The sequence below is a fragment of the Camponotus floridanus genome, unplaced genomic scaffold (assembly GCF_003227725.1).
Source record: "Camponotus floridanus strain SB8 unplaced genomic scaffold, Cflo_v7.5 scaffold18, whole genome shotgun sequence".
NCBI classification, from domain to species: Eukaryota; Metazoa; Arthropoda; class Insecta; order Hymenoptera; family Formicidae; genus Camponotus; species Camponotus floridanus.
In genome coordinates, this window is record NW_020229303.1 from 3,313,313 (window position 1) to 3,328,725 (window position 15,413).

The following is a 15,413-nucleotide window of genomic DNA, read 5'->3' on the forward strand; positions in this document are numbered from 1 at the left end:
GTAACTTTTCACGCTTGAAGAATATGTAAGAAAATATAAACGATGCAACGTTTATTCGCTCAATTATATTCCTTTATAAATGTATTATATGAGAAGAAAATTCCGGAGAAAATTTCTCATGCAACCGCAAATTTTACGTGAAAATTTGTTTTCGAGTTTTTTTCCTCTAACGGCATTATTGAAAAATTTATACTTTGTATTCCTAAATTTCGTGATTTTTGTCCAAGTTAGGACTAACTATATAACGGTATTATCAAACAATAACTCTCTCTCGACCCTTCGATTGTCCCAAGCCCGACTTTAACCAAAGAGGGCTTTCGATTAATTCAGTTTATTCACTTTATCACTTCGTGGATTATTATATTTCCGCAGATAGTTTGATTACCGATTGAACCCGAGAAGTCTTGTGTTGGTTTGAAACGATTCCCGTGTCGGCGGACTAAGGTTCGACAGTTCCTACGCAGGAGGAAGAATCGGTCACGGAATTCTCTTCAAAGTTAAAATTAGTTAAGGATAGCGACTATATATCGGGGAAGCCAGCTTGAAACTTCGATCTCCGCGTTCCGTAATATTTCTTTTTCTTTTTCTCGGCGCGCACCGATAATTCGCCAAGGCAATATTCTACGAAACGAAGCACCCGGCGAGCTATCGATCCGGAAAATCAAGGATTTGTGAAGTTTTAGATTTAATCGCCGATGTGAATTACCGAGGAAACCGCGAATCCGTGAAGGGTGCACTTGCGGAATCAGAGATCTGTGAAGAAACGATGAAATCGGAGATGTATGGAATTAGGAATCTCCGTGGAATGTATAGATTTATAATATTACAATATCGAGTCTCGGTAAAATCGCGTAAACGTTCTATAAAATAATCCACGAAAGCGCTGACCTGTATGATGCAGAACAATGAGCTTTTAAAAATGTCAATAGAGGAAAAAAGGGAAACACGCAACATTATGATAATTTTTAATTTTATAAAGAAATTCTCATTTGTGATTGAAATCTTATAGATTCTTACTCGATATTGCAAACGTTGCAACACAATTATATAAAAATTTCAATCAATGTGCACTGTGACATATAATGGTCTGTTAGATTTAGATCCTCCATCATGAAATGTTTTTCTCAAATCAACTATATTGATTCTTCAATTGAACATCTTAGAATTGTGACACATTCAATTGATTTATTAGATCTTTATTTTTGCGCGTTTTATTATCTCTCATTTATTATATTCTTTAATGATACAGTCTCCGACAGTAGTTGTAATCAACTTGTTTTTAATAAAAATCCTATGGAAAAATGCAAAAAAATTATTGATAAATAAGATGCAAAATCAGAGAAGAAATGCTAAACCTACAGAGTTAATTCCGATAATTTTTTGAAAAAAAAATTGCTTTTCAGTTGTAACTTTGACAATTTTCACAATATATCTCAATAGCTTCGGCTGATTTCTAATAAGATAGCGTGAAGTTTCTTTGATGCTTTACTTATTTAAATGACGAAGATATCAATCTTCAATATTTATAGATATAGAATCATCTAATGAAAGAGAAATGCGTTCTCTTTCCTTCTTTCTTTCCCTCTCTCTCTCTCTCTCTCTCTCTCTCTCTCTCTCTCTCTCTCTCTCTCTCTCTCTAGGAGCAAATAATGTAAATTGAATGCGAACGTCTCTCTACAGCAGCTACGACATGATATGTGTGTAAATGCATTATACATATACTTACAATACGCTGGTAAATGCTAAGTGTCATATAGAATGTTCCACTTCGCGAAACTGCGTATTATTATAATGAGAAGCTGTTGCGGAAACAATTTGATGGAATTATATCCGAGAAGATGCGGCGGTAGAACTCTTGGGAAAGAGTTAAATTCAACTAATCATGATATGTCATCTTTACATCATTTGAAATTTTCGCAAGATCGATCGAATTCATCTTAATAATTCCTCAAGTATTTAACAAATATATAGGACACATATATATTTTTATTTATAAATATATAATTTAACAGGGAAAATACTGATATATTTTGTTCATAGATATCACATGCATATATAAAAATATATTTTATTAAAATATATATTTGTTTTTGCAATAAAATATAAAAAGAGCGTTTACAATAAAATATAAAAACAGCATTTATTGCCATGCACCTGTTAAAGCGTTTAATCATATTAATTAAAAACGTTTGTGTGACTAGAGTAACATTTATTTTTATTACGGATTTATTACTATTGAAAAATAAAATTATTTAATTAAATAATGTTATTTGCTATCGAAAAATAAAGTTATCATGTTTCTTTCTCGTATATCTTTCTAAATATGAGACATCTATCATAGTTTCTTATATCCGCGCATTCCTTGATCAATCGCAATTCTTAAAGTGTGTTTGTTTTTAAGAAAAATGTATATGTGTGATGTCCATCATATTGAAAGAAAAACGTAGACACCCGATAGAAAGAGCACAATCGGTAGATAGGATCGAAAAGAAACGCGCAGAATGATATATAACTCACGTACGGAAACGAACAGCACTTTGAGAATAGAAATATGCCTTTTAACTTAGTAGAATTATAGGAAATATTTCTCTTAACTATACTATACTCGACCGACTGTACCTAAGGGATATAAAAATCAGTATTTCCACGGTAAAACTCTTTGTCACCATGATAAATGTGAAAAATATTATTTATACGAGAATGAATTTTGCGTTGTGTCTAGCATTAAAACCTACGTTCTATATAAGAACTGCACATTCATGAATAATAAATCAGGAAATAACGGGTAACGTGAAAATACGCAAGAATCGGTAAAATTGAAAATCTACAAACATAACAAAATTTGTGAAATCAATTGACATCTCGTCAACTTTACTAAGATAGGGTCGATATTAAATTGGCCAAGGAATGCGCAGATATATAGAAAAATGCAGTGAATATCAAGCGCTTTATATTTCGAAGAATATGGGAAACAAACAATAATCCTCTCTTTTCGATAGTGAACAGCAATTGATAATAAAATAAAAATAAATTTAAATTTATAATAATTATAATCAAGCGCTTTGAATTAAAAGCTTTGGAATAGATTTCCTATTTATAAATTGTATTGAAAAATATATACATTAATAGCACACACATATCTATACAAGTGTGTTATGTTTATAAATAAAATGTTTTTATTACGACTGATCGTTTTCCGCGATTTACTACTGTCAATAAAATACTCTTTTAATTCTCAAAGCTGAATATTTGTTTCGCGGATTATTGTTGTTTTTCCTGCATCTATTACTCGCGCGCATCAACAAATTTATAGGATATCTATGAGGAAAATCGACAATCTCCGTATACAGTTACGAGCTGATCGGGACAAACATCGGAATGACAAAATCAATATCCATTGCATTCCACAATTATACTGAAATTCACGCGAAACAACACAGATGAAACAGCATTCGTAAAATGTCGAACGAAAAAGAGAGAGAGAGAGAGAGAGAGAGAGAGAGAGAGAGAGAGAGAGAGAGAGAGAGAGAGAGAGAGAGAGAAGCACAACGAAAGAACACACACACACATTGATATATATATATATATATATATATATATATATATATACACATATATATACATATACGTGGTGCTTGTGTGCAGGATAATCCAGAGTCTGCTCTTTCCTCGGGATCCCTGCTCCAGATAAGGGGTTTACGACAACTATCCTGCCCTCTCGCCCGACCCGAGCTTCCCTTCCTCTTACGATACTCTCTCGTCGGACTGTTCGCACCGTACCGTGGGATTTATGCACTCGCTGCACGACCGAATGCACAATTGTATCCTCCTCCTCCACCTCGTTAACGCGCACTCGTTACTTACATATCGCGCTTGTAGGAATAAACTCTTCGAAAGGGACGCGAAGAGCATCCCGTCGATTTGTAGTTGTAATGCAAGTTAAAAAATAACCTGTTCAACAGCGTAATGTGTGTAGAATATTTCTTAAATATTAATCTAAAAATATATTTGAAAAAAAGAAGAATTTCATAACCGTTTGTTTTTTCATTTATTAAATAATTCCGGTAATTTCTAAGATCGCTTGTATAAGAACCGTTATACCCGCATGATTCTAAAAGCGATAGAGCTTCTCTCTATACAGAGTTATCTACGTCGATACGCTAATTATACCTTGCTTCTACGCATTGTAAAAGCAGCGATATTGTCAGTTGCATACAAAGAGATCGAACGGACGAACGCTAATTGTCTCCTCTGCGTTCATCTATCCTTCTCCAGGTTGCTGAGCATTTTCCGTTGTAGCAAAGAAGAAAGAGCAACTCTAAAAGCACGATTTTAATTAAATCGTTTTATGCTTTCTCTCTCGATTCCATCTGTGGCTTTCGGTAAACGCGTAACCGGATATAATCGGAGCTCATTTGCTTTCGAACGAGATAGGAAAAGGGTGCGGGGAATTTACGTTCCATTGTACTCTTCCGGGGAGAGTCTGTTAAAACGGCCGTCAAAGGAAAAGTTCGATTTTGTTTCCGACGGGCGGATAAATCGCGACAAAATGCGAATAAAATCTCGAAGCGCGTAAAAAAGAATTTCACAAAGAGTTTAATGTGATTTCAATTCAGTTGCAATACAGTTTCAATACAGTTCCCGATCTTTTGATCGTTTAATACTGTCCATTATTAATGAAGACACGGCTATTATTACAACAGAATAGTTAATTATCATTAAATGGCATTTACCCTATTGTTGCTTCAATAATTAATAATCCGAATTTTGAATAATTAAATGGCCGCAGGAAAATTTGCAGGATTGTAGTAGAAAATTTTAGGGAACAAAGAAACGAATATTTTTCGTCATGTCATAAAAACTTAAAAGTGTTATATAAAAAAGTCTCTATACTATGCGTTTAATTATTTTTAGTATTTTTTTTTTCGGTTTATATCATACATTTTTATTTGTACTATTCTACATGGTCAATTATTCAAAACTACGAGATTATAAAAAATAGTTCGTACCCTCCATTTTTTCATACAAGATGCGGCAAAATCAACGAGCATATGTTTTGTTAGCAGAATATTTTGCAACAGAGAGATACAGGATATTTCGTTACACGTTAACGATCCTCTCATTCGATCGCTTTATCTGTTCCTTCGTCCGAAAAAGGGATCAAAAGAAATACGCGAAGTGAAAAATATGTACTTGGGTTTGCACGCTCTCTCTCTCTCTATCTATCTATCTATCTCTATCTCTCTCTTTCTCTCTCTCTCTCTCTCTCTCTCTCTCTCTCTCTCTCTCTCGGTGCAGTACGTGACTTATGGCAACTGTACGTATATCGTCAAGAACACCGCAGTTCCGGTGGTGCCGGGAAAGAAGCGTCGAGTGTGGAATATAAACTTTAACGGATGGCTTCTTTCCCGTGCGCCTCGCGCGGTCTGAGTCCTTGTCCTACGTTCATGCTGCACCATCCGGCCCAGATACAGAACATTTCGCACCGCGAAGTCGACATTATTACGCGATCCATCGATATGTACCGTCTACTCTGCGAGGGAAAAATATTACAGACGACGTTCGCGCAGAAACTCGAAAGTGTGATACGAAAAGAATTATTTTAAAGATTTTTCCCAGAGAAGGGAGAAAGCGATAGCGTACAGTAGAAGAATAATATGAACATAACTTCCGTTTTCATGTCAAGTGTACTTACACAAGATCACATTATTGCTTGATATTCTGAATTTTTTCTCTTAATTTTATGCGAAAAAAACAAGAGTTTTGTATCAAAACAAATAAATCGATTTAATCACGTTAAAACACATTCATTACAAAATATTTAATAAAATTATTTAAACACTTTATTATTGCAAATTTAATAAAAAATACAATTTTTCAAGTTTTTAAGCTAATCGGAATCCGTTTATGAAAATAAAATATGAAAAAAAATCAAAGAAAGAATACGCGTAGCAGCAGATGAGAAAGCGAAAGCCGAGAGAAAATTGCGTTGAGAAAACTTCATTTTACTTTTGCAATGTGTGTTGCAATGTTTGCTATATATCTATGATTATTTTATTTTTATAAGAAAAAAAAAATATATATATATATATCGTCTTTTATATATTATCGATTTTAAATTTTTCGATTCTTCTGTCAGACAATTCATCTCTCAATTAACTGATTGATGTAAATGTAATTCCTGCCCCTCCCTTTTTTTTAACGAATGGGTTTTTAATCGATCAATCACAATGAGATATCAAATCCGCTATTGATTTCCTGTCAATTTTAATAATCCAATCTTTCAGAACAAGAATTTCTCTCTTTCTCTCTGTCTCTCTCTCTCTCTCTGAGATAAGTTTACCAGAATTTATTTGTCGGTCGACGAAGACTGTCGTTATGTGTTTTCCATTTTAAGGATGTTATTTTCCTTGTAAAAATCGTTCTCTGAAAAAAACTTTCCATTACGGAAGATCGTGTTCAATGTCGTTTTGAAAACTTTACTTTGAATGGCTGTTTTTATAGGAAAGAGACCCTTCAATTTGTCATACAAGACGCGCCCGCGCTCTCTCGTTGCCGAGGCACTTTGCTGCGATCAATGGAACTGGGTTAGGAATTCACGAGTACCAGATAGAAGAGTACGATGTGCGATATATAGTCGATGACGACAGAGTCAAGCAGCGAGATAGACGAAGTCGATTATCGCCGACACACTCTCGCGGCATGTGGAAATCGATACCTAATTATCGTTCGGTATTCTACACGCGAGAGCCGCGCTCGCGGGAATTTCCTTCGCCTTCGTATAGCGAAACCCGACCTGTCCTGCGCCGACCTGGGCGCTCCCGAGGGATTACGGGGCGAACTGGTTCACGAAGTTAAGCACAAAGTAAAGGATACGTGTGTACGATGCTTGGTATTTACCTAAGTAACGGGGAAATTTACGGATCGAGAGGTCTCGCCCGGAGAAGCATTGTGTAGCATCTCCCTAGGATTTACTCTTCTATTCACAAATCTGTTTAAGAGTAACAGTTAAGAAGATATATATATATATATATATATATATATATATATATGTATATGTTGTGTAAGAATCTGCGTGACTCTGAAAAGAAATTTTCTCTATGGCTCTCTCAGAAAAGCAAGAACCTCCTCAGAATCATATTTTTGACATGAACATATCAAATTGATACTTTTACAGTGAATATTCATTTTATGTTTCTTTCGTTATAAAACACAGAGGAAAAGAGAGAAATAAATATTACACAAAACCCGAGAATTTTTGTTTCATATCTAAAAATCTCCTATTAGCCTTATATGCATACATTTTTTTTAGCGGAGAAACTTTTATTATTGTCCGCTCGTTCCATGAATCTCTCGAAAAATATCAAACCAAAATGTTTTATTTGGCATTTGTCGAAATAAACTTTTTCCATTTCATGTATATTTTCTGACGCTAATGGGAAGTTAATACGCTCATCAATCCGTAAACAAATATTTACGCGTTAATTTTCGAAACGAAATAAATTGAATTTTATCAATTCGAATGATAAGATTAAGTAATGTATGACATATGCAAAGTGTATTAATATTTTAAATAACAATATAAGTTCGTATTTTCTCTACTTTTAAAATATCGCAGACGCTCGTTCGCGCCATTATTTATGATTGCGTTCTTTAAATGGGTTTATCGACTTGCTTTTTCGATCAAGGATGAATATCGGTGGATTCATTTCCGTTCTCCGCGACAGATACATTAGAGGATTTTACCCAACTCCCATGATACATACTGAAATTGCACAAGTTTCCCTGCCTTTTCCCTTCTCCACTCGAATCTCAACAAGGAAAATCTCACATCCGAAACATCTGCTGCTGCTTTGCCTGACCGTCATTGCAATTAACTTTTAAGACCTGGCACCGTTTGCCCAGCATGGCAACCGATGCACCATGTGGCACTTCGGATAGCATGCTCCCATTTTTCAAGATAATGGCGCAACGTTAATAAAGAAATAAAAAGATTCAAAATATAATGTTTCTGTAAGAATTTGCTTGAAACCCTCCTGTGTTTTCTACGTGAAAAAAAATCATTAACAAAATATCGAATTCCAGGAAAGTTTAAAAATTTTTCGTACATATCATCAAGATAGATCTAATCAATATTAAACGAAGAAGAGAATATTGTAGCCATAAAAAGCTTTGGTAGAAACATTTTGAAAAAAGATGGCGTCAACCATACGCGTGCCATACGTTGTTTGAATATCGAATTATAAAGAACGACATGTAAAAGGCGGATGCAAAAAGGTTGAAAGAGAAAAACCGCGAAGATAGCTAAGAAGAAAACTCATTGTGTAACTCTATGCGTTAGGAGATAAAAGTTAACTAGTATCTCTACCGCGTAGAGTTGTTATTCTACCTAGATGGAAGAAGAAAAAAAAATACAACTCGATACGTTTTTCCAACGTGCTTGTTTCTAAAAACGAGGGACGTTTCGGAATGGTTCATTGAGATCCTAGTAGTTCCTCAAGGATTCCATCGTGAATTTTTACGAGTCATTTAATCGAGAGAGTTAGGTGGTGATAAATTAGGTTACGGGGTACAAGGGCGCATTCTCGAGAAAATTTCTATTGTAAGACGCGCAATTTTTATAAATAACTTCAGTTTATACTTGTCGATGCCATGATCTCTATTATTTTTAATAGTTAACAATATTTACTTCTCAATTATTTGCATAATTAAAAAAAATTAGAATCAGATTTTACATGATAAACAAAAATTTAATCACATGGAGTAAATTAATAATTTTCTTCATTAAGTTTTCATTTTCTAATCAAAGAGAGTGTTTTATTATTAATTTCTATTTCTCTGAGAGAAATGCTTTGCTCACGTAAAATGTTTCAAAGTTTTGAAGCATTTTAGTCTTCTTCTTTGATAAATACTTGATTTTGCGGACACTCTGTAGAAGAGCGAGTACATTAAAAAGAAAAAAGAGAAAACAAAAGAAAAAGAATGTCAAATACCTTCATAGCTCAGAGGTTAAAGAACTGGTCTTGTAAACCAGGGGTCGAGAGTGCAAATCTCTCTAGAGGAGCGAAACTTTTTCAACCCCTTCCCTGTTGAGCTTTTTTCGCGCTCCTGTGCAACGCCGTCGACGTTAATTCCACGAGTTACTTAATCCTTGGAGGAAAATTTGCCTTATTGACAAAATTTCGCGAGAGAGTCGTGAGTCAGAACTATATCGTGAGTTTTACAAAGTTTCTGTGTAGTTGAGTTTATTTCATTGGCTTCTAATTTTGAACTGTGATGGCAATTCTTTTTTCTTTTCTCAAAATCACGAAACGTACAGGAAAGATAAAATGGATCAGTTTATCTTATGTGATTAAAACTTTTTATTTTTCGAAATATCACGTATGAAAGTAATATATCATACGATGTACATAAACCGCTAATTCATTAAACTTTATAAAAATACAGCAAAAAATTATTTCGCATACGTGTAAATAACCAACATTGCTTGCTGCGTTTATATAAATTATATGAACATTAATCCCTTTATTATACTATAACTATATGTGAGATATAAATTATTGGAACGATTTACAGCGTAGATAAAATATACAATATAAAATAAATCATTATTTCCCAAATTAATGTATAATCCTTTAAAACATAAAAGCACAATACATTTAATTAAAAATAACAAAACCATTATTCTGCAATTTTTATCGTATAAATATTGGAAAATTTAAAACTTTGTAATAACAAAAGCTATATGTGTATCAGAAATAAAAATCTCAACTACTTTTCTCTGTATATTTTTATATGAAAAATATTCATTAATTATGAAATAAATATACGGAGAGATAAAGTAAGGTTTTAAAAAATCATGAAAAAGCCTTTGATAAATTAATACATAAAATTAAAAAAAAAATACTTTTTCTCGATTTACTTCATAAAAGATAATTTTTCGAAAACTAATGGAGGACTTGTGTTTCATTTTTGAGTTCAATGATACATGATTGAAATACAATTTATCATAACATCGCTCTCACATTATTTGAATTCAAGTACAAATTGAAGCGCGGAAATGAAGTGCGCCAGATCGGTCATTAAACCGCATCGCGACGACTCAACCGTCGCGGCTTCGACGCTTATTCCCCGGTTATAAATGACACCGTATATATCGAAGCTCGCTGCAATTTCCTGCCGTGTATCAGTAGCAACACGCTGCACAAGTGCCTTTATATTCTTCGGCAAACTGGGCCAAGAAGGCAAACGCATCCTCGCGAAACCACGTTACTTCGTGTCAAAGTAACCGTAGAACAGAACTCGTCCTCAATTCGTTGCTTGTATTCTTCGACAATACAGAATGTTTCAAAACAATATATAATGTTGTGAAATTAACAAAATATAAATTTGGAAAAAAGATACTCAAACTTAAATTTTTTCCAATTCAATTTGGTATCTCATCTCACTTTTAAAATATCATTTATTCTAATATTATTGTGATATTAGCGATTGTTTGAAACAATTGAGCATTTATTATGATTATCATTTTTGTTTGTTTCTTTGTTTGTCTAAATCATTTTAAGTAACAAGTTAAATTAGTACTATTTTCGATCGAACTTTTATAAAATATATATTATATATTTGTTTTACAGTAATAAATTTTACAGTTATAAATAAATCTACATATTCCTGAGAAAATACAAATTATTTGAAATAAAATAATTTATATTATAAAACTGTGAAAAATCTATTACATTTTTAGCAAAGTTTTTCAATTAATCTTTAATATTTAATCACTACGTATATATATATATATATATATATATATATATATATATATAAAATTAGTTTTGAATTTTCAGAAATTATTCTGAATAGAAGTCCAATTAAACCACAATTCCGAGATAAAATAGAATCGAGCGCAAAACGAAATACCATTATATATGCCTCAATAAATTTGTTTTATCTAAAAAGTCATGGAAAAAAATAACTTAAAATGTACGAAACCTTTAAGTTTTCCTGCCGAATTTTTTTTCGTATTTAATTATTATTTGTGTGTACACATATGCATACAGCGTATCTATAAAAATCAAGAAATTTAAATTTATACAATGCGTTGATAGAGTTGAATAAAAAAAAAGTTTAAAAGTTAAATCTATGTTTATATTATAAGAACAATTTTACTCGCTCATTTTTGAGCTCTTATAACTCTTTAATAAAACATTTTTGGACATAAGTTTATAAAAAAACTTTTCTCATCTACTCGACTCCAATAACACATTGTATAAATTTGGTCTCGACTCTTATGAATATCCTATATGTATAGGTAGGATGACCATATACGTTTATATGCATATGTGTTATATACATATGAAGAAATTATTTAATTTAATCGTTTTTGAAAGAAAGAATAGAACGACGAGAAAAATGCGGACAGTCTGATACGAGCGAGGCCGAGTTTTGGGAAACCAAATGTTTGCGGACAAATCGTCGTCTTGTTCGACGAGAAAAATCAACAAACGCCCCTCGTTCGAACCTAATGCACCATCCGAGGATAAAAATTGTTCCGCACGCGTGGTTCTGCGATCTTGATCCGAGGAATCCTTACCCTTTTCTTCCGAATAACAAACCGGAAAACTGTGTGGCACAAAAAAATGTGCGCGACTGTATTTTCATTAAAAGTTTAGAAATTTTATCCAAATAATGCAAGAAATTATTAATGCAAGCCTCTCCAAATATGAAATTACACATTCTTTCAATTACAGATTCTCTCGCGAGAGAAATTAAAGCTGATTTTTTAAATAAGAAGATTATACAAGAGCGCAGACATTAAGAAGTAATTAGAGGAAAAACACGGAAGCAAAATATAAACCGAGATGCAGAAATAAAGTTTAAAAGCATTTCGTGCGATATTAAGTAGGACGTATTGTGCAATCTTTATTTGAAGTTATCTTTAATCTAAGATATGATAAGACAATTAAAGATGAAGACTCGTTAATTAAGATTGCAAGAATGTAGCGTACTGACAGCCAGCAGCGTGCAATCCAAGGTTACAAATTATTGTGTAACACAATATATGCAAATATAAACATTGTATATGCAAAGTTGTATATGTAAAAACTTATACTTTAAAATTTTTTACGGTAAAACATAAATTTCATAAATTCTTATTTCCTGAAAAATTGTGAAAAACACACAGATCTAATTTGAAAAGAGAAAGAAAGGGAGAAGAAAATTTTAATTTTGATATGTATTAGAAATACTATATGTATGAGAAATTTTATTAATTTTACTATATATTTCATATATTCGATACGCCGATCTAACACATTTATTATATGTTTTGTTTTATAGTTAAATCATATTGCTGAGTTTTTCTCAATTCAGAATTACGAATATATAATTTAGAATTCTAATTTTAGATATTTTCTATTTAAATAACTAAGATTAATATTTTCGTCTACAATAAATCCACTCGACGCGTGCGGTTTATTCAGATTATTCAATCTACTCTAGAGACGTAGAGAAAAGGATCAGACTGATGCTCTAACTACTTTTGTCCAGTTCTTCCTCTCTTTATCCTTGATTTGCATTTTGCGACTGCTTATTTACATTTGGCGTTAAGATATATTCTGCAACTTCGTATTTGAAATTAAAGCGAAACACTACTTGTTTCGTGCTAATTAAATGTTAACAAAATACGTCTTAAGTGCTCCAATATCCTTTTCGTAAATCATCCAAGATATTATTCCCGAATTTAATATAAGCTTTAATTTAAGCTATATTATATTTATACGATGTTTCTTCAAAGTGCAATAAGCTTCTATCATTCCAGTTCCAATCATCTTTTTTTAATATGATCGACAAAAAGTAATTTTCCAAAAAATATAAAAGCGCACAGATGTTTGAATTGTAAAATACAGAAAATTGTTTCAAATTTGTTTTCATAAAATAACACGCAAGCAACGAATAACTATAAATTATTTAAGATAAATTATATATATAATAAAAATATAAATCTCTTTCCTTTTATAATAATAAACACATAATTCAAAAAATGCAAAATGCAAGTCTATATATTTTAACTAATATTTAACAGGCTCTAATATTTATAAGGCCTCTGATCCGACACTGCAACTGGGCTTGGTTTATGACGTCAGAAACGAGAAAAAAATATACGCGATTTATTTTTGCAGTATATGTCAAAATAAATAACTTTTTTCCTACATACCATATGTATTCCACCTATGAAATGTACTCGCTATTTTCTCGGTCCATGAATTAATAGATAGCTATAAATCTTAATCAACTATCCGTTTCGCATAGAAACGTAAGACACGTGTAGATTAAATTTTCCTACCATTTGTCATTGAAAGGGAATCTCCGCTATATTTTACCAATCTATTCGATCGAGCACGAATATGCGGCAAAAAAAGACTATTTTATTTCGACATATGGCGCACAAAAAAATCATAATTTCTCGGCCTGATATATGAATATGCAATATAGCTATCACGAGAGTTTCAATATATATGAATATAAAAATATTCTCTCGCTTTTGCATTTCAATCATTTGATTTGTTATTGAAACAGTTAAAGTAGCTTCAAAAATTAAAGATTAACTATCATCTCTAATGAGATGCAAAATATATAGTTTGCAAAAGTTCGTAAAATTCGCATTATCGAAAGTTTCGAAATACAAAAGCTTCCAAATTTTTTATCGAGTATCAAGACGACTGCAACGAGGCTGCGTATATTCCCTCGCAAAAAATAGAACACAGCCTGTTACAGAGCGAGTTCGCCCGTTTCTGTCTCATCTTACGGCGTCAAATAAATTCCGTCCTCGATATCGGCGCGAATATCCGGATATCGTATCGGCTCACCCAGTACTCGGCAGGCTTATGGGCTTTTCAATTTCGTTTCTAGCCGAGTACATTTCATACGACGCATACAGACAGCTATCGCGAAACTTCTGTGTACGGGATCCGTTGAAATTTTTCGGAATGGCGTTATGGGAAAGGAAGAGGCAAGAGCCATTATGGCTTTTCCCCTCCGTTTCTTGAATGCGCGATATTCCGGACGCAAATGCAAGAGAATGGCTAACGTTGCCCACATGATGGAAATGGAAAAATAATCGGCCCGAATGTAATACGCCACTCCCGACGCATCTTGGGAATTTATCATGGAGATGCGAAGCTATACTACATACAAATTTCGTAATACTGCACCGCTTTTATTCCGTTCTTTCCAATATTTATTCTCTTTTGTAAAATTTCCATTGGAATCAAAACGAAAGGCAAAACGAGAAATTATTATTAATATATTATAAACTTATTATTATAATTCTACAATTGTAACTCTGCAATTGTAGGAAAAATAATCTACAGAATACGTTTTATTATATTGTAAACTAATTAAAAAGAACTCGATCCATTAACCTTGCGATTTCTTTTAAATATAAGAAGAATCTACAACATTCATGTGAAAATTTGTTGAAACAATCTTATGCAAATTCCAGGTTTTAGAACAATACCGTATATATTACCGGTTTGTTGTTGACCGAAAGACTCGAGGGCACTTGATAACCGTAATAGCTCGATACTAAATTGGGAAACTTTTAGAAAATATAATACTCCTTACGTACTCCGCAGAGTTGATCAACTCATACTCTTCTTATATCTATAAAGAATATATAAAAACTCGTTTACTCCTTACTCCTTACTCCTTATCCTAAATTATAAATATTTCGACGATTTTATAAGAAAGTCTTTCTTAGGAAAGCAATTTCATTAACGATTATCATTTATCGCAATTTTTTAATATAAAATATTTTAGTATTTAAATTTCCACTTGAAATTCTATTAAAAATTGTTTGGAAAGCTAATTTAAAAATAAACTTTTATTATGTATTTGTATTTGTAAAATTTAATTTACTGAATTTAGTATTTAGTAAAATTTAATACAATTTAATTTCCTGAATTTAATTTAATGATTTTATTAGTTTTTCTTTTATTTCATCGTAAAAATCTGCGAAAAGCTGCAAAATAATTGCAAAATATAATTAAAATATTTTTGCTAAGAAATTATAACTATTGTGTATGGAAAATCAAAGAATAAAGAATTTGTAAGTGAAGAAAAATACGTTCTCGCAACCTTTACTACATTCTGTACATATATGTATATTAAAACACTACTACGCAAACGATATAACTCACGGAAGTGAACACTAAAGTTTCTTAATAAGCGATGACGTCGACACCGCGTGGCAATTCCTTAAGTCGATAAAGAAACCTTGTTTTATGAACTGACTAACAGATTAGAAACGAACTCCTCCCGCTTTAATTAAACTCCGTAGAAATTGTGTTAATCGTGTTAAAAATACATTTTAATTATAAAAAAAATGTTAAGTCTTTAGATTACAGATAATCTTA

General features: G+C 32.3%; 2 protein-coding genes across 2 annotated transcripts in view; one reads left to right on the plus strand and one right to left on the minus strand.

The window, feature by feature from the left end:
* Window positions 1–15,413, plus strand: part of LOC105250960 (centromere protein I) — a 156,209-nt gene that overhangs the window by 94,391 nt on the left and 46,405 nt on the right. The gene's annotated exons all lie outside the window — the stretch shown is intronic.
* The window catches only part of LOC105250924 (serotriflin), a 76,771-nt gene that overhangs the window by 57,070 nt on the left and 4,288 nt on the right, over window positions 1–15,413 (minus strand). The window lies entirely within an intron of this gene.